The sequence below is a fragment of the Balaenoptera acutorostrata genome, chromosome 3, assembly GCF_949987535.1.
Source record: "Balaenoptera acutorostrata chromosome 3, mBalAcu1.1, whole genome shotgun sequence".
Lineage (NCBI taxonomy): Eukaryota > Metazoa > Chordata > Mammalia > Artiodactyla > Balaenopteridae > Balaenoptera > Balaenoptera acutorostrata.
In genome coordinates this window covers 81,568,117-81,588,258 of record NC_080066.1, presented here as the reverse complement: position 1 = coordinate 81,588,258, position 20,142 = coordinate 81,568,117, and the positions used below count along the sequence as shown (strand labels likewise).

Genomic DNA, 20,142 nt, shown 5'->3' with positions numbered 1-20,142 from the left:
TTGGCTTTTCTCCAGTTAGGACAGTCAATTGAGCAATAAGGAATGAACACAGTATGCTGCATCCTAACATTTTATTATAGAGCACTGCAGATATGATTTTATGTTTGGAGAGCTTCTTATCTGACTTAGAGCTACGCTAAGCTTGGGTTACTTCTTGTTCATAGCAGATCAGTGTTTTCACAGCCAGCTGAATACTCTTGCATAGTGTCTCAGAAAAGCTACATAATGTCACTGCAGCAAATCTTTCGCTCCCTCAGAAAACTGCTCTGGTCCAGCTGGTTGCAAACTTTCTTTAGCAAGATTCTTCAAATGAAATCTTACCTGGCACTTTAACATATAAAACAGGTGAAAGTAGAACCACTCTGGTAAAAGAAGTGAAGGTAAGACCCCACCTCCAAGGCCTGTGGACCCAACAAAGTCCTAACAAGTGCTCCATTGTACACATGTGGAAAATCAATGTGGAAAGCTCGACCTCAAATGGCTCTGAATCATCTCGTTTACCTTCAACTTTGTACCCAACACTTCCTGTCTGCCTGAACACCTCAAACTGACACCTCATTACAAGGTATGCTATACTTTTTTATTCAGCACCTCCTAAAAATGCCATCTCTCAAATCTTGTCCCCTTACCACCTTAGGACTCTTCTTATCTGGGATTGAAAATCTGGAATGTATTGGGTGACCCTGGTAAGAATTCCAAGAAGGGCTACCTGGAGCTTCACAGAATAAGTCTGTAGGAAAGGACAATGATCATTGGGTCAACCAAAGGGAAAGAAGAGCTCTGGATCTAAGGCTGAACAGTCCAGGGAAAAATCTAGACCAAACTGGCAAGAAGTGAAGCAAGGGGCAGCATCCCCCTTGGGACAGAAAACCAGTGTCCTTGAAAAAGGGAACTACTGGGAGAATGTTTATAACCAGCTACATTGGTGATCTTTTCCCAAAGGGCGTATAAAACATAGCCATGTCAGTCTCAATGGACTCAACAACCTATGCTTGGGTGGAACCCTCAAAAGTCAAGATATGCTTTGAAGACCACAATGAAATGTTGATATAACAAACTTAAAATACCTGAAAATATATTATTTTGTGCTACGTCAGAAGCCACTTTGTACTAAAGTACAGCACAGGATAACACAAAGCAGCATAAATTAAAAAAAAAATACTGATGGGAGAAAAACTTAAAATTCTCTCCACTAACTTGACTTTTTTCTATAAATTCAAAAGAAATTGCTAGTATTGTATTTTCTCCACAGAACCCCTTGTTCCAGCTAATGGCTATGTCATGAGGAATGCTTCATATGAAAGGACTGCTACTGGGACTTCCCTGGTGGCACAGTGGTTAAGAATCCGCCTGCCAATGCAGGGGACACCGGTTCGAGCCCTGGTCCAGGAAGGTCCCACGTGCCGCACAGCAACTAAGCCCTTGCACCACAACTACTGAGCCTGTGCTCTAGAGCCCGCAAGCCACAACTACTGAGCCCGCGTGCTGCAACTACTGAAGCCCACGCGCCTAGAGCCCGTGCTCCACAACAGTAGAAGCCACCGCAATGAGAAACCTGCGCATCACAATGAAGAGTAGCCCCCGCTCACCGCAACTGGAGAAAGCCCACACACAGCAACAAAGACCCAACGCAGCCAATAAATAAATAAATAAATTTAATTAAAAAAAAAAAAAAAGGACTGCTACTTAGAACCATTAGAAAGTTCCAGGGAAGGAGGAAAGGGCATGGGGAAGATGGGAACAGAGCAATCCCTAGTGTTCCCTACCAGAGCAGGCAGCCTCATATGAAGATGGCATAGAACCAACTTCAGGCCAGAAGGGGGAGATACAAATGGAGGTCCCAGACAGGTGGACAAAGTCACATCAAAGTCAAACACCAAAAAAGTAAGGAGCAGATCAAAAAGGGGAGGGATGGCTTGTGGATTTGAGGAATTCAGGAGGACAGCTAGCCATACAGACTGGGAAGACCACTTGCTCATCAGAGCCAGTAGGAACAACACCTAGAAAAGACCCAGGTAGTTGTTACTTTATCAAAAGCCAGAGAGATTCTTCCCTTCTAAGTCAGGGCAATTTATTCCATCTACTTGCTCTCCCCTGCTTAACCTATCCAATTTCAAAGGCTCCCTAATCAACCCAAACAGGTTCCTTCACTAAGTGTCCTCCTGCTGCCCTGGGCAAATGGAAAAGTCAAGCATCCAGGTGAGAACTTGGTTCCCAAAGCCATACCTGTCTTTGTCATCAGCCAAGCCTGGGATAAGGACACCTATGGGAACCAAGCTCCTATTTTCTTTTTTTTTTTTTCTTCTTTTTGGATGGGTAAGAAGTGGATTTATTTAGAGAGAAACACACTCCACAGACAGAGTGTGGGCTGTCTCGGAAGGGGAGAAAGGCCCAGGCTCCTATTTTCTGAATGCACCTACGAGAAAGATATTTGAAGGCAGGGGACTAAGAATATAGGGACCAAAGTCAGTAAGCAAGACGGCCGCTCAGAAAGAATCTACAGGGCCTTGTTAAAAAAGAGTGAATAAAGAAACCTCAGTAAAGATTTGCTAACACAAAATAAAGATTCTGTGTTAGCAAGGAAACTATGAATCTGCAAGAGAACAAGCTTCTATTAGGAAACTGGACATTTACCACATACATTCTAGTGCAAGAGGTTTTACATTTTGTTAAGATGCAAAATGTTTATTAACTCAGGAGATGCAGTGTGATTTTCCAAACCAAAATCTGGGGCATGAGGTCTGTCAGTGGATTTTCATGACCGTTTTGGGAAAAAGGCAGAATCGGGAATATAGTTTAGTTATCAAAGTACTGGAATTTCTAAAGCAGCTCACTAATTTATAGGGCAAATACACATAGAAAAAACTGAAATGAAGCAGTATCAGAAAAGCCATGGAGTTCGCCATCACAACACACCTCTGGGCACAGAGGACACGTGCAATCATTTGAGTTCCCTTCACTTCTGACCATCAGGGCTCAGGACTGAGACCCTACTGATCGCCGTAGTAGAGAAAGGGTAAGGGAAGTTGTTTCAATGGCAACATCCTCACCTACTTACGTTCCTTTTCTCACAGTCTCAGTAATTAACAGTATGATCACGAACTAAGCCAAAAGTTTCTCTACCCATTCCACTCTCACCCTGGAAACCAGTCCTCCTAGGCCACATCATGCTCTGGATATTCTTTTAACCAATGTTTTCTCAATATGTATGAGTGCTTTATCTTCGTTAACTTGGACGGGTATTACACTACTTCTGAGTACTCCTCTCCCATTCCGCAGCTCCCCAGTAAACTTGCATATTGCCTGGACTGTTCTTCTTGTGTGTCGCTTCCCCTCCACACCTCACCGCTGGACTTAAAACAGGCCAGCTGCCACTCAACTGCTAATTGTGTCTACCATCTGGCTTTCTCTGACAGCCTTTTCCTTCCTCTGTTTCCCTCTGTTCCCTGCTGATTTCATTCAGGAATGACTCATAAAGTTTCTTGGAGCTCCACTGATAGCTGCTCTTTTTTTTTTTTTTAATAAGTTTATTTATTTATTTATTTTTGGCTGTGTTGGGTCTTTGTTGCTGCGCGCAGGCTTTCTCTAGTTGTGGCAAGCAGGGGCTAGTCTTCATTGCAGTGCATGGGTTCCTCATTGCAGTGTCCTCTCTTTGTTGCAGAGCATGGGTGATAGGCACATGGGCTTCAGTAGTTGTGGCACGAGGGCTCAGTAGTTGTGGCTCACGGGCTCCAGAGCACAGGCTCAGTAGTTGTGGCGCACGGGCTCCAGAGCACAGGCTCAGTAGTTGTGGCGCACGGGCTTAGTTGCTCCACAGCATGTGGGATCTTCCCAGACCAGGGTTTGAACCGGTGTCCCTTGCATTGGCAGGCAGATTCTTAGCCACTGAGCCACCAGGGAAGTCCCTAGCTGCTCTTTTTTGGTAAATTAAATTATACTGGCATTCAACTCAACAGTATTTGATAAGCAGTTTCTATGTGCCCAGTACTGTGTTGGTAACTACAAATGGCACAAAAGAAATATGCGAACCCTCAAGAACTTGGTAATTGGGATGAGCAAATAAAATGAACTCACTTCCAACAAAGGACAAATAAGACAAGATAATCAGGAAGCAAAATGTCACCCAGCCCAGGATATCAAAAGTGAAATGGGCTTGAAGTCAGAACACCTGGATTCTGCGACTTACTTCCTAGCTGTGTGATCTCGGGCAAGTCATGTAACCTCTCCCAGCCTGTTTCCTCAATATGGGAGTATTTATCTAGCAAGATCACTGGGAGGATTAAAGACTCCAAGAGGTCAGAAACAGGGCACAATCTGACCAAGGCTTCAAACAGAAACCAGGGCCTTAGCTGAACACCTTCAAAGCTGGAAAGGATTTAGCTCAGTGGTGAGGAGTAGGAAAGATGGCATGTTTGGTGCAAGAGCATGTTTTGACTGCAATTTAACAAGTATTGAGAAGCCCTGTTAACTACTTCAAAGGCTACGAATGTAAATATGATATAGTTCTTTCCCTCAAAATTTACAGTCAGAGAAACATAAGACAAATCCACAAATAACTATAAAACTGGCTATAAATTCAAAGGAATGCTTATGAGGCAATGTGGCAAGCTGAAGAGGGCTGGACAACAAACCTGTCAGTGTGCTGGGTACTCGTTTCAACTCTGCTACCATCTGTGTGTGATCCAACATGGCTCACCACCCATCTCCGGGCCTTGTTTCCTCAAATATGAAATAAGAGGGCTGAACTCAATGGTCTCTTCCCTACACAAACATTCTACATTTGAAGAGTTTAGCCACGAGAAGTTTAAATGGGGTCATGGTGGCAGCTGTCCCTCGTGTCACCTCTCACTCCTTAAAGACGAGAGCCTAGACATGAGCATGAGATGGAAAAGATCCAAGAGACATCTGCATTGATTGTGTGGATTCTTGATGGTAAATAAAATGGTTATAGTATTAAAAAAATAATAATAATAAAATGCAGTGTCTCACTGGGTAGAGGAGGAAGCAGCAAAGAGAAAGTACTACAAAGGATGAAACTGGGTGACCAAGAGAGCAAAATGGGGCTGCTGACGGAAACAGGATATTTGAAGTGGGGGAAGGGAGAAAGCTGAAGTGGGCAGAAGGTTCTTGTGGGTGGCCATCAGATTTTTGGAGGGAAAAGATGATGAGATTGGATTGGGAGAGACTGAGAGGGGTCAACAAAGCCACATGACAGAGGAGTGCTTGAAAACCATCCCCTTTCACTATGGTCCCACATTTATCCCTGTCCTTGGGACAGAGGCAGAGGGGCCAACAGTGAAAGGTCCAAAAAGAAGGCCATGACTGTACAAACCACAGAAGAGGGAACACACAAGACCAAGGATCACAGCAGGGTGTTCTCACTCAAACTAAATTACATGGGACATGATGGGCAGTCCCTGCTGTTCTGATGAAACTTCATTTGCAGATATCACGCCTCTAGTATCTGACAGTAAGTAAAAAGGAAATGTCAAGGAGGACAGCTGGCTATCTCTTTGCCTCTAGACTGTTCTCTCCTTTGGGGAGCCTTTATTAGGGCACCAATTCAGGTTCAAAACATCATCCTATATCCCACTCATCTGACTACATGTTAATAAAAACACATACTGGCCAGGAGTATATCATTTTCCTTCAGCCTCATTCTCTGCCTCTCTCACTCGGCTTGAAATAATTACCACTTTTACCGCTGATATTAAGAAATGACAAGCCCAAACCCTTTTCTAATTACTTAATGCCTGTGGGTTTTCAGAAGAGAATTAGCTAACTAGACCATGTCCCCCATGTTTTTCTTCTCATTTAAAATAAAACAACACTTCTGGGCTTCCCTGGTGGCGCAGTGGTTGAGAATCTGCCTGCTAATGCAGGGGACACGGGTTCGAGCCCTGGTCTGGGAAGATCCCACATGCCACGGAGCAGCTGGGCCCGTGAGCCACAATTGCTGAGCCTGCGCGTCTGGAGCCTGTGCCCCGCGACGGGAGGGGCCGCGATAGAGAAAGGCCCGCGCACCGCGATGAAGAGCGGTCCCCGCACCGCGATGAAGAGTGGCCCCCGCTTGCCGCAACTGGAGAAAGCCCTCGCACGAACCGAAGACCCAACACAGCCAAAAATAAATAAATAAATAAATAAATAAATAAATAAGAAAATCCTTAAAAAAAAAAAAAAAAAAAAAAAACAACACTTCTATAAATATGCATGTGCACCGTCTCCTGATGCATGCCAGCAAGAGCTTCTCCAGCAAATTGCTTGGCAACCTTTTTCATGCTATTTGTTTGACAAACTGGGTCAAATGCTCATAATTGAAGGCCACAGATCTGGGCATTCCAGCAATGCCAGGCCCTGCCCAACAGCCCTAAGAAGGGTTTACTGTCTCAACACATCTGAACCAATTCAGAACATACCAGGGGAGAAGGGTAGATACCAAAGAGTGACATTCCTGGGGCATAGGTATGTGCGTGTTCAATAATATTCAGTACAAGACAATGCCAAATTGTTGTCCAGCATAATTGTTGTACTCTCCCAACTTCACATCTTCACCAACATTTTATTGTCAGACTTCTCAAAATGGTAACACACTGTAATCTAAATCAGCATTTCTTTGATTGCTAATGTGGTTGAGCCATTCAAATTCTTTTTTTTTTTTTTTTTTAACTTGTTGGCCATTTGATTTCTTCTTGTGGAAGAGCATAGTCATGTCCTTTCCCTTTTTTTCTATTGGGTTGTCTTTTTCTTATGGACATGCAGGAGTTCTTCATATATTCTGGCTACTCGTCCTTTGTCAGTTACAGAGGTTGCAAATATCTTCTTCCTGTTTGTGGTTTGTCTCTTCACTTTTTTTTCTTTTTTTTTTTTTAATTGAAGTATAGTTGGATTTGCAATGTTGTGTTAATTTCTGCTGTACAGCAAAGTGACTCAGTTTATAGATATATATATATATATTTAGAGAGAGAGAGAGAGCGCAAGAGATTCTTTTTTATATTCTTTTCCATTATGGTTTATCTCAGGATATTGAATATAGTTCCCTGTGCTACACAGTAGGGCCTAGTTGTTTGTCTTTTCACTTTTTTAATGGCTCGATCTTCCAGTAGTCATATCTATCAATCTTTTATAGATAGTTCTTTTTATATCATGTAAAAGAAATCCTTCTTTACCTAAAATAATAAAGATATTCTCCTACATTATTTTCCAAAAGATTTTGCCTTTCACATTAAGTCTTCAATCCAGTGGGAATTTTTAAGGTGTATGTAGGAATCCAATTTCATTAGTTTCCCCAGAAGGACACCTAATTATCATAGTACCATTTATTGAGAAAAATTATCCTTTCCCTAGTGAGTCACCATATCTGGGCAGATCTGTTCCAGGGCTCTCTCTTCTGTTCCTTTGGTCATTTTCATTACCCCTGGGCCAATGTCATATGGTCTTAACTACTACTATGGCTTTATAATACAGCTTTATATTTATTGTTTATATCTGGGAGGACCAGGCCCCTCTACCTCACTGTGGACATCCTTGACCTTTCACACTTCCATCTAAGTTCCTCAAAAACCATAAGGAAATTTTGATTTGGAGTACATTAAATCTATAGATCAAATTGAGAAGATCGACATATTCATGATATTGAATCTATCCATGTAATGTATAATCTGTACCTTTATTTATGTCTTCTTTAATGCCTTTAAAAATGTTGTCAAAGTAAATTCTCTTCGTAAAGACCTTGTACATTTTTAGATTTACTGGTACTTTATATTTTTGTGACTATTATAAGTGACATCTTTTAAATATATATAATATATATGTAGTATATATATATATATATATACACACACATATATATATATATGTTCTATATATTTCTTTTCTAATCTTTATACCTTTTATTTATATTCCTTGCCTTACTGTACTAGTTAGGACCTCCAAAAGTATTGAATAAAAATCTTGTCTTGATTCTAACGTTTCACTGTGACGAATAACATTTGCTATAGGTTTTTCGTACACACTCTTATCAGGTTAAAGAAGTGCTCCATCTATTCCTAGTTTTCTAAGAATGAGTATTATGAATGCATATCAGTTTTATCAAATTTCGTTCCTAAATCTATTGGGAAAATTATGTGATTTTTTTTCTCCTTCTCTCTGTTAATTTACAAACTTTTACAATTATTCTGCCTTTGATCTTTATTTTTCCTTTCTTCTAGTTTTTTCTCTAACTTTCCTGACTTCTCCTCTTTACCTATACTCTCTACCCAAGAATTCTCTTTCAAAGTCATTGTTTCTTCCATGTCCATCCCTGAGGAGAGGAGGCTATAGTTCTCAGAATCATTAATAAATATTTGAATGAATAAAGAAATGAAATACCTAATAAGTATCACATAATTGAGAGGATTTACTCAAAACCAATCTTCAAATGTAACACATCACGTGTACATAGGTTGCTCTAGCTTGGGGCCAAAAGAAAAAGGTTACTCAAGATGCAGTCAGTTAGAGACAGAAGTAATTATCACAGAAAGTTTTCGACTGAAATAGTCTTTTACTCCCTAGAGAAATATCAGAAAATCATTAGTTGTCTTCTGAATTTTCTTTTCAGTACTATGTTGGACTTTAAGTACTGGGGTTCAAGCGCCCCTCCCCCATTATAACACCTAGCAATGAGGGTAACAGATTTCAAAAATGGTAAGCATCTTAAGAGAGATAAAAAGTGATGCTTATATATATTTTGCAATTCAACACTACCAGCCAAAGGGGCCAGCCCATGCCTCAAAACCTTGGTTCCAAACCTAAACCAGACCAGCCACAATGATCATGTAACTTGTACAATCTGAGGATAGAGGGGAAAATATAGTTATTTCCTTTTGTTTAAATCAGGGTGAACAAATCTGATTTGTGGAATGCTGCATCAAGGGAGGTTATACCTCTAGAAAAGACTAGCCACGTTCTATGTTAATGAGGGGTTACTATATGTTTGTTTTGTTCATTCATTTAATAGTTGAGTGTCCACCAAAGGCAAACACTGTGCAAGGTGATAGAAATGCAAATAAGAGAGATACAGCACCTGCTGCCCCGCCCCAAATTTACCATCTAATGGAGAACATTGACCACTGAAGCAAGACTCCAAGTGTGGTTAGTACCTATGGCTGGCATAATGGAAGAAGCACATGAGATTAACACCTAACCTAGATACAGGTGAGGTGGGTTCTGAGAGGAAGTGTACAAAGGGTTTGGTGTCTGGAGATGAAGAAGTTCTCTAAGTAATTTGCAGTCCTAAATAGTACATTAAAGCTGGGATTCCCTGGGGGGAAAGCACTCTACAGTCCAACAGTGTAGAACAGGAGAGAATAGAAAAGCTGAAAGATCCAAAGACCCTCATCCATACTCTCCCCTCATCCCATCCCACTGCCCATACACACACACAACTGTGTGACTCACCCTGAAGGCTACAGTTAAAAAAAAAAAAAATCAATGTATTCCCCAGATACTTGGAGAAAAGACTATGACAGTGAGTATGAAATAGGTTCCTCATTCTTCTTGCCTTACTATACCTCTCTTGTTATGCACTAGATCCTACCCAATCTGCCATTTCCCTCTACTAGTCAAAAAATGTGTTTTTCATGTAGATGACTAAAAAGCACATAAAAAGATGCTCAACATCACTAATTATCAGAGAAATGCAAATCAAAACTACAATGAGAGGGCTTCCCTGGTGGCGCAGTGGATGAGAATCTGCCTGCCAATGCAGGGGACACGGGTTCGAGCCCTGGCCTGGGAAGATCCCACATGCCGCGGAGCAACTAAGCCCGTGAGCCACAATTGCTGAGCCTGCGCGTCTGGAGCCTGTGCTCCGCAACAAGAGAGGCCGCGATAGTGAGAGGCCTGCGCACCGCGATGAAGAGTGGCCCCTGCTTGCCACAACTAGAGAAAGCCCTCGCACAGAAACAAAGACCCAACACAGCCAAAAATAAATAAATAAATAAATAAATAAATAAATAAATAAATAAATAAAGTCTACAAACAATAAATGCTGGAGAGGGTGTGGAGAAAAAGGAACCCTCCTTACACTGTTGGTGGGAATGTCAACTGGTACAACCACTACAGAGAACAGCATGGAGGTTCCTTAAAAAACTAAAAATAGAACTACCATATGATACAGTAATCCCACTCCTGGGCACAAATCCAGAGAAAACCATAATTCGAAAAGATACATACACCCCAATGTTCATAGAAGCACTATTTACAATAGCCAGGATGTGGAAGCAACCTAAATATCCATCGACAGAGGAATGGATAAAGAAGATGTGGTACACATATACAATGGAATATTACTCAGCCATTAAGAAAGAACAAAATAATGCCATTTGCAGCAACATGGATGGACCTAGAGATTATCATACTAAAAGGAGTAATTCAGACAAAGACAAATATATGATCTCACTCATATGTGGAATCTAATTTTTAAAAATGATACAAATGAACTTATTTACAAAACAGAAACAGACTTACAGATATCGAAAACAAACTTATGGTTAACAAAGGGGAAAGGTGGGGGATAAATCAGGAGCTTGGGATTAACATACACACACTACTATATATGAGATAGATAACCAACAAGGACCTACTGTATAGCACAGGGAACTCTACTCAATATTCTATGAAAACCTATATGAGAAAATAATCTGAAAAAGAATGAATATGTGTGTACCTGAATCACTCTGCTGTACACCTGAAACTAATACAACATTGTAAATCAACTATAATCCAATAAAAATTTTTTTTAAATGTGATCTTATCACTTTTTAAAAGGCGACATTTTAGACTTCCCTGGTGGCGCAGTGGATAAGAATCCACCTGCCAATGCAGGGGACACGGGTTCAAGCCCTGGTCCAGGAAGATCCCACATGCCACAAAGCAACTAAGCCCGTGCGCCTAGAGCCTGTGCTCCTCAACAAGAGAAGCCACTGCAATGAGAAGCCCGCGCACCACAACAAAGAGTAGCCCCTGCTTGCCACAACTAGAGAAAGCCCACGCAGCAACAAAGACCCAACACAGCCAAAAATAAGTTAAAAAAATTAAAAAAATTTTTTAAAAGTGACATCTTCATTTTAAAATTAAAGAAGTTGAAGGTACATTTCTAAACTCTGGCTAATTATTTAGGATGCACTTTTGAAAAAACTTTGCCAAGTTTTTTTTGTTTCAATTGGCCTATACAATTACACTAAAGTCTGTATTTAACTCCATGAAATACACCTATTTTATCAAGGATGTTAGATGAGACATGACCTAGAAATGAAAAAGGGCAATTAAATAGAAATCAGCAAGCAGCTATCAAACAAACTTCTAGAGTCTTTCATCCTAAGAAAAGTAAATTAAACACCACAAGTATATATAGAATTGTAATTCACACCTGACTCCAAGGAGCCCCAGGGCCATTGCCAGCAGTAAGTTTTCTAACACCATAAAAACAAAAACAAAAACAAAACAAAACAAAAAACAGACTATCTTCATTCTGTGATTTCTATAAACACTTAATCACTTTTAGTTTTTAAACACTTTTCAGAACTATAAAAACTAGACTAGATGGGAATCTATTTTTTTTAACACACTTTTAAGTGGCTTTAAAGGAAAAATTTGGGGGACTTCCCTGGTGGCAGAGTGGTTAAGAATCCGCCTGCCATAGCAGGGGACACAGGTTCAATCCCTGGTCCGGGAAGATCCCACATGCCGTGGAGCAACTAAGCCTGTGCACCACAACTACTGAGCCTGCGCTCTAGAGCCCGCAAGCCATAACTACTGAGCCCACGTGCCACAACTACTGAAGCCCTCGTGCCTAGACCCCATGCTCCACAACAAGAGAAGCCACCACAACGAGAAGCCCGTGCACCACAACAAAGAGTAGCCCCTGCTCACCGCAACTAGAGAAAGCCAGCGGGCAGCAACAAAGACCCAACGCAGCCCAAAATAAATAAATAAATTTATATAAATAAATAAATAAATAAAGGAAAAACTTGGCTCAAGAGACAAATGCAGGGACTTCCCTGACGGTCCAGTGGTTAAGGCTCTGTGCTTCCACTGCAGGAGGCGCGGGTTTGGTCCCTGGTCAGGGAACTAAGATCCTGCGTGCCGTGAGGCACGGCCAAAAAAAAAAAAAAAAGACAAATGCAAAATTGCAAAAATTATAAAGGATAGGATGATGTGGAGAATGGCTGTAACGGATACGGAAGTATTTCCCAAGAAATATACATACACCAAATGTCCTTAAATATAACCAAAACTAAATGCAAAATGATATATAAATATCAATCTAAAAGGTGTTAATAATTTTAAATAAAATTTGACAAGTGGACTGTCCTACACCAATGATCCAAAGATACACCAGCAAAGCCTGAAGACACTAAGGAGGGAGAGCCTGGTATGAATGACAGAAATTCAGGTCGTGGCTGATGAGCACATCAGTTCAAACATCATGCCTGTAATAAGTTAGCACTGAGAACAGGCCCTGAGCTCATCACTATGTTAAGCACCTAGAACAAGGCTCCAGAAAAGCAACGGTCTAATAGAAGCGCTGTACGTGGAAAGGAACAACGAAAATGCAGTGGAACAAGAACATTACAGAAATAGGCACACAATGCTGGGCAGCCAGGAGGCCTGGGGCAGAGAGGGCCAGAGGGGCGGGGAGCCCACTATGCCGCCTCACAGAGGGGCACCTGAGCCAAGGACTTACATCAGCACACAGAGACACAAGTGACAAATGTGAATGAACAAAAATTACACAGTTCACATACGATGTGGTAAAGGACTTCACCTCTTATGTCAAATAAGCATTATATTTTAAAGATAACGGAAACCATCAACCGAAATGATCACCGATGCCAATCCGAAAGGTGTAACCAAGTTTTGATGGAATTAGGTAAGGGCTGTCTGACATTTGAAGTGCAAAACACAGGCCAGGCTTAGAGCCATGAGAAGGGAGCAGATGCTGGGGTGACTGAATGGGAGGGTGGGAGTTGGGGAAAAGCATTTGCACTTGCAAAGGTCTAAGAGGGAAAAGGCTACGATTCACTTAGGGGACCTCAGCAGATGCATGCTGCTAAAGGGCTGCACGGGGATGCGACAAGAGGTGTCCCGACAGGCTGAAAAGATGGGAGAGAGTTGGGACCTGGGCCTGAAAGGACTCTTATGTGGCACTAGAAAGTCCTGTGTTATCCTCTGGGCAATGGAAAGCCACTACAGGCTTTTACGAAGAAGAGGAACACAAGGTCTGTGTCTTAGAAAGATCTTTCTGGCAGCCACATGGAGACTGGGAATACACAGAGGACCAGGAAGCTATGAGGAGAGACAGTGAGTGCCATGTGTTGGTGACAGTGGGATGAAGAAGAAGGGATTAATTCAAGATAGATTTAGGAGGCAGAAAATCAGTATAATTTCTTAACTGACTGGTATAGGAGTTAAAGATAACCAAAACGGAATGAAAGGTATTATCATTAACTAAGAGAGGAAAAGCTGGTTTGAGATGATTATAAGTAACACTCACTGACTACTAAGCCCTTTAAAATATTAACTCATTAGAGCTTCACAACCCTATGAATTCTCTAATTTACAGATGAGAAATCTCACGCATAGAAAGGCTAAGTAAGTTCTCCAAGGTCACACAGCCAATAAAAGGCAAAGCCAAGATTTGAACCCAGACACACTCTCAACTACTATGTTATCCTGTATGGGACAAGACCAATTAAATGTCCCTCATGTCTCAGGGACATTCAGGGAGCTGTGTTTAATTGGCATGTGGAAAATAGAACCAGGGCTCAAAAGAAAAACAAGGGTTAACAAGACGGATTTTAAAGCCATCAACGCAGTAGATTTACTGAGAAAATGGGAGAGATAAGATGGCCTTTTAGAGTGAAGAGCCAAAATGTAAGGCTCAGCAAGAGAGATCCAAGAAGGACCCTAGGAAGGAAATTTTTCAAACGACAGTCCATAGGCTGGGTCAGTCACCACCGCACAGAGGTGCCAGCTTCAAGCCGTCTGGACTTTCTCCTTCTTGTGAAAACAGAGGATCCATTCAATATTTGCTGAGTGATAAATCCAGCACTTACAATAAAGGACCCCTTTACAGACTACATCAGGGAGAAGGGAAGCCCAACAGAGGATGAAATGGGGAAAACAAGAAAATAAATAGACAAAAAAAAAAAAAAAAAAAATCGATGCTCTCAGCTCTTGGATGATTTGCATCTGTGTTTGAGCAACGTGGCTCCTGCCTCCAGAGAAGCAGCAGCAATGCAAGCTCACCTCTCACGCAGCGCCCTCATCTCATCACCTCCCTACCCTCCGACCCCCACCGAACCCAGCCTCTGCTCTGCCAAGAGGGCAGGGCCCCAGCCACGCCACAGCAACCCCGGGAGCGCCGGAGAAGGCAGGAAGGTGTCCTCTCGCAAAGACAGCCCCAGAGAACGATGGCTTCTGCAAAAACCAGCTTTTGTTTGTAATGGGCCTGTTCCATGACTCATGAGCTATCACATAGGCTGCACCCTGGCTCAAGCTATACATCAACCAAGTTCCTAGGGAGGAAGAAGGGAATAACAGCAAAAGAGAGAAGAGAAGCAGGGGGAAGTGGGCAGCATGTCCTCCGTGAGCACTCAGGTACTGAGGGACTGCAAAGGGCAGATGCTGAAACAGCGGCAGAGGCAGCCCTGGGCTCCCAGCACCTGCCAGACAGGCGCAGGTCCCGGTTGCCATGGGGCCAGCCTGCTGGCCGGTAATGTTGCATCAGCCTTCTCTTTCTACCACAGTTCCTGTCTTGTGGGCGGCAGCAGCAGCAAGAAAGAAGAAAAAATGTTGTTTGTACTCTAATGGCCGCTGGGTCACTGAACACTGTACCTGGAAAGAATAAAGGGAAAGTGGAAGGAGACCGAGAAACTAACCAAGGTGGGAGCAAACTCCTTTGGGATGTATTAAATACAACCTGGACACTCTATGGATGAAATGCCCTCACGAATAAACACTCCTCCCCAAAACTTTTTTTTTTTTTTTTAGTACTTACAAGAATGTCAACAGAGAATGTCGGCTTTTTATCAAGTCTCTTTCTCATGAGTTTTTTTTTTTTTTTTTTTTTTTTTGGCCGCACCATGTAGCATGTGGGATCTTAGTTCCCCAACCGGGGATGGTCCCCTGCAGTGGAAGCGCAGAGCCCTAATCACTGGACCACCAGGGAAGTCCCCCTCTCATCTGATTTCTGATGAGACTTTGGGTTCACTCCTAGGTGAAAGCATGAACTGTGACCAAGAAAACAAAACGATGTACTGGAGTGGAAGTCAGGACACTGCCTTGGCTCTGACACTCATCAGCCAAATGACCTGAGCACTTTGAAGCCTCAGTTTCTTCATTTGTGAAATGAGGAGGTCAGACTAGATGAATGTTAAGGGTCCTTCTACTCTCCTCACCTATCCTGAGGGTGTTCCGGAGCAAGGGAGCCCTGCCAGGTGCCCTTGTGCCAAGATGCTGATCGTGTCTCCAGGGACACCCAACAGTGAAAGCGGCCACAACTCAATGGAAGAGATAAGTGAACACACACGCACGAAGTTATATCCGTACATATGATTAAACCAATGTTAGCGGGCAGAGACCATGTCTTATTTACCTTCACGCACTCAACACCCAACACAGTCTAGGCACTTGGCTTAATAAACACTTATTGCATGCACGTGGAGGCAAAGTGTGGTGTAATGAAATCTTTCAAATTTATCTGTTATGAGTTGAATTGTGTTCCCCCAAAATTCATATGTTGAAGTCCTAACTCGTAGTACTTCATAACATGACCTGATTTGGAGAGAGGGTCCTTAGAGAGGGTATCAAATGAAAAAGAGGTCATTAGGGTGGGCCCTAATCCAGTGTGACTGGTGTCCCTATAAGAAGATTTCTGAACAAAGGCACACAGAAAAAGAAGATGACAAGAAGAGACAGAGGGAGAAGACAGCCATATACAAGCCAAGGAGAGAGGCCAGGAACAGATCCTTCCTTCAGAGCCCCCAGAAGGAGCCACCCCTGCCAACACCTTGATCTCAGACTTCTAGCCTCCAGGACTGAGACAAGAAATTTCTATTATTTAAGCTACACAGTCTGTGACACTTTGTTATGGCAGTCCCAGCAAACTGGTACATATCTAAAAGTAGGGAGAATTGTATAAAATACCCCATCACACTCATCACCCAGATCTTTCATTCCTGCATACTATCACTAAGCATCTCTAAAATAGATGGACCTTTCCTCACAATGCTGTTTCCAAACATCACAAAATTAATAATTTGAAGGCAAATTTAACTGACAGACGAAATACACCTTATACTAAAACACATGCTTATATAATCCTCCACTAGAGCTATTAACAATATTGAAAACAAAATCCCAATAAGCTTGAATTTTTGTGGATAAAATGCTCAGAGGATGAGCAAGACTCTTAGAGCAATTCGATTCCATAATCGGCTCTCTTATTCAACGTATTATCTGAGAATAAAAGCCTCTGTTACTTTGTTAAAGTACAGAAAAGAAAGGAAGAATGCAGTCAGTATTCATACTCACTCTCTGGTAATTGAAAATGCACTTTTCAAACTAAACCCAAGAAATTTAGCAGATGTCTTGAAGCCTTTGTTTAAAAAAAATTTAACATGTGCAGTGGTATTTTATGTTAAATTGCACATGCTTTAAGTACTTGAAAATTGGCATGGCAGAACTCTACCTCCCTCCCCACCACCAAAAAAAGCAAAACCATACCTTGACACAGTATAAATCGCTGGTTAATTTTCCTAAAACTTTAGAGACTGGCGTTCCCAATCCTTCAACAATTAGACAACTTGGAATCACATGTCCTCTTCTAAAAAGTTACTTTTTGTCTAATACAAAGATGTGAAAGTCAGAATCGCCTACTTGTAAAAGTTTTTCAAAAGAGCCTTTTGAAAAGCAATTTGCTCCATCAACTTTCCAAATCAGGCATCTCTGTAAAAACCCACAATCCAGCTAATTAGTCTCAGCTGTTCGTCATATGGCCTGCAAACCAGTCAAGTGACTTTGCCCCTTTCAAGTTTTTACTAAAACCCAATCTCCTGGTCTCTCAGATAGAAGGTGGCTGTATTCACCGCCTTCCAATGTTAGAAGACTCGTACTTCAACTTTTTCTCCCCCCCCCCATCAAAAAATTAGATGTTTCTTGAAAAAACATCTTTAAAAGTGTTGTGTTCTCAAGGCCCTACAGGTTTATATTAATACTGTTTCTTTACAAATACAAGGCCTGATCCAAACAAACACCACGGGAGATCAGTGTTAAGTGGCAGAAGTGACGGGACTGCCCACACCTCTCACGCTGGCCTCCAGACTCACGAGGAAAACTCTCTACCGCACGGTCCACTCAGATATCTTGCTGGCATCTTAAATTCAACATGTCCTGCCCTCCACTTACCTCCTGTGTTCTTCTCTCCAGACCCTGCTTCAGACCCTCTTCTCCTCCTGTGTCTTGAGTAACACAATCCGAACACACACCCAGCCAGACATCTGACAGTCCTCAGTGGCCCCTCCCTCTCACCCCTCCCACTTCCACTAGCCACCAAGTTCTAGGGCTCTTTCCTCCTCTTGCCTGTATTCCAAGTGTTTCTCGTTTCTCATTGGATGGCTACAATCAACCACATGTTTGGTTTTCTGGCCCCCAACTGGGCCCCCCCCCACGGACCCATCCTCCACGCCTCACCCAAAGTGATCTTTCCAGACGGTAAGCGGGTGTCCATCACTGTCCTCTGTAAAAGCAGCCAACGGCTCCCCACCACCTCCGCAGTGGCATCCCCACTCCTCAGGCCTCTGCCTTCTTTGTCATCCCTGCCTCCTGACTCCAGCCACCACAGCTAGCTGTAATTCTCTAAACCAGTGATTTCCAAAATGGGAGAGCAGGGTCATCAGCAGCACCTGGGAAACTGTTAGAAATGCACATTCGTGGGTCCACCCCAGGCCTGTGCAAGCAGAAATTCTAAGGATGGGGGCGGCCAACAAGCCCTCCAGGTGATTCTGATACGCTCACCAGAGGGCACCTGCTCCAAACCCACCAAGCCCTGTTCACCCAGAGACTCAGTCCTTCAGCTCCTTCTTCTGCCAGTAATGCTGCATTAGATGCCCCTTCTCTGTGCTCACTCTTCCTAGAACAGGTTAACCCTGTATGGTAATTATCCAATTTACTTCTTGCTGGTTGGTGAATATCTTTTTTTTTTTTTCTTGGCCGTGCCGCGCGGCCTGTGGGGTCTTAGTTCCCCAACCAGGGATCAAACCCGTGCTCCCCTGCAGTGGAAGCACGGAGTCTTAACCACTGGACCGCCAGGGAAGTCCCTGAATATCTTGAAGACAGGAATTGTGTCTTATCTGACTCACCCGTCCCACAAATCACTAGTTGAACACAAGCCTGTCACTGGGATAGATGCTGGGCGTAAAATGAATCACTCTATCCTTTGCCTCTGGGGGAAGCCACCCTCTCACTTTGACCACTCAAAGTGTGACTGAAGACTCCACCGATACAATCTACACAATCCCATCACCAACCTGAAATGTGAGCAACTGAAAAAGCCTGAACATAACCAGTCTGACATCATCTGGTAAATGACACAGAATTTTCGGTTTATGTGGTTTATAAAGGAAAACTTATATACTCCTCTTTTCTCACAGCAACCTCTAGAAGGTGGAGAATAATTTATTAAGGGAATGTACCAAAATGTTTAAATCCCAGATTAAAATTCATTATAGTTAGCTTATTCTAAATTACAGTAGAAGCTGAGTAAAGTTTCATATTAGCACTCCTCAGCCTTCAGTGTCCTTAGGAATCTTAGGATTTTGTTAAAATGCTAATTCTGATTCAATAGGTCTGGGTAGGGCCCAGGATTCTGCATTTCTAAGGAGCACCCAGGTGATACCCAGGTAACAATGATACACCTGGTCCTAGAACTATACTTTCAGTAGCAAGTAAAACTTCAACAACCCCATTTTTCATAGAACTATAAGTCTTCTCCTTAGAGCAACACAACCTTTTTTCTGACCACTTTGCATCGAAAGCTTTCTCAAACGTCTTTCAGGCTTCAGGATACAGACGGCACACGAAATACATTTAGTTCTATTAGCTCCCCAAATCTCACTAGTATAACAATGAAGAGAATTTTATTTCTTATAGACATAAACTTACAAAAACAAAGAGAAAGTGAGTGGAAACAACAGGAAGAAAATGTTGCAAGCTAGGAAGTATCCAATAGATGAACAAGAGGTAATTGATTAGCAGACCCAGGAAAGCAGACTCCTTACCTGCCATTAGAGAAAGCCAACAAGCAACTCATCACAGAATCTCCAGAAAGGCTTAGGCAGTTGGAGCCCCAAACACCTCTGAGGGAGGGGATAGGGTAAAGTGGGGCTAAAAATGGTGGAAGTCTGTTTACACCCCAAGCCCCACCCTTGCCAGCCTTGTAACTCCTCCAGCTCTGGCAGTAGTCGAAGGTTTATTCTCTGGAGAGAGTAGAACTCCGAGTATCAAACTCTCAGAGGGTCTCTGAGTCATACCAACTTTAGTGGAGGCAGGGGGAGGCACTGAGAAGTTACAGAGTAAGTATGAAGACACCTCCACCCTCACCTACACACTGGACTTCCAGAAGGCAGGCATACTCCACAGACAGGTGGTTCAAATGGTCTTCTCGGGAGAATCTGCCCAACCCAGGAGGGACGCTGAAAGATACAAAGGAGCCCATGACATGTCAATCTAGCTAAAACTATGATGTACCTGTTGAGAGAAGGAGGAGATGGAAATGGTATACGTGTGTGGTAGGGGTAGGTGGAAAAACAAGCTAAAATTCTCTTCTTCCATAGTAAAGCATCAACAGATAATGCCTAAAACTGAAAAATCGGCCATAGAAATATAAGTACGTCATTTAGAGACAGGGGATATAACCACCAGCAAGAGTCAACTCATTGCAAGAACTGAAAGCAGTTGACTCTGGGGAGTAGGAAATGAACTGGGGGCGGGGACTCTGACAGCTTCTCCTAACAGGCCTTGTAGAACTATGCCCTGATAAAATCTTTAAAATTAATTAATACAAAATGAAATGTAATGCCCAAGCTTAAATTTTTTTTTCTT

General features: G+C 42.5%; 1 protein-coding gene across 5 annotated transcripts in view; it reads right to left on the bottom strand.

Annotated features, from left to right (window-relative positions):
• RAB27A (RAB27A, member RAS oncogene family) overlaps positions 1-20,142 on the bottom strand; it is a 71,153-nt gene that overhangs the window by 38,403 nt on the left and 12,608 nt on the right. Inside the window, exon 2 of one of the 5 annotated variants that reach the window (XM_007194910.3) lies at positions 19,642-19,733. The exons of 3 other annotated variants lie outside the window; for them this stretch is intronic. The gene's annotated coding sequence lies outside the window, so the exon portion shown is untranslated. Of the gene's footprint in view, positions 1-17,448; positions 17,539-19,641; positions 19,734-20,142 lie in introns of those variants that run through there. One more of the 5 variants, XM_007194911.3, reaches the window with a different exon arrangement.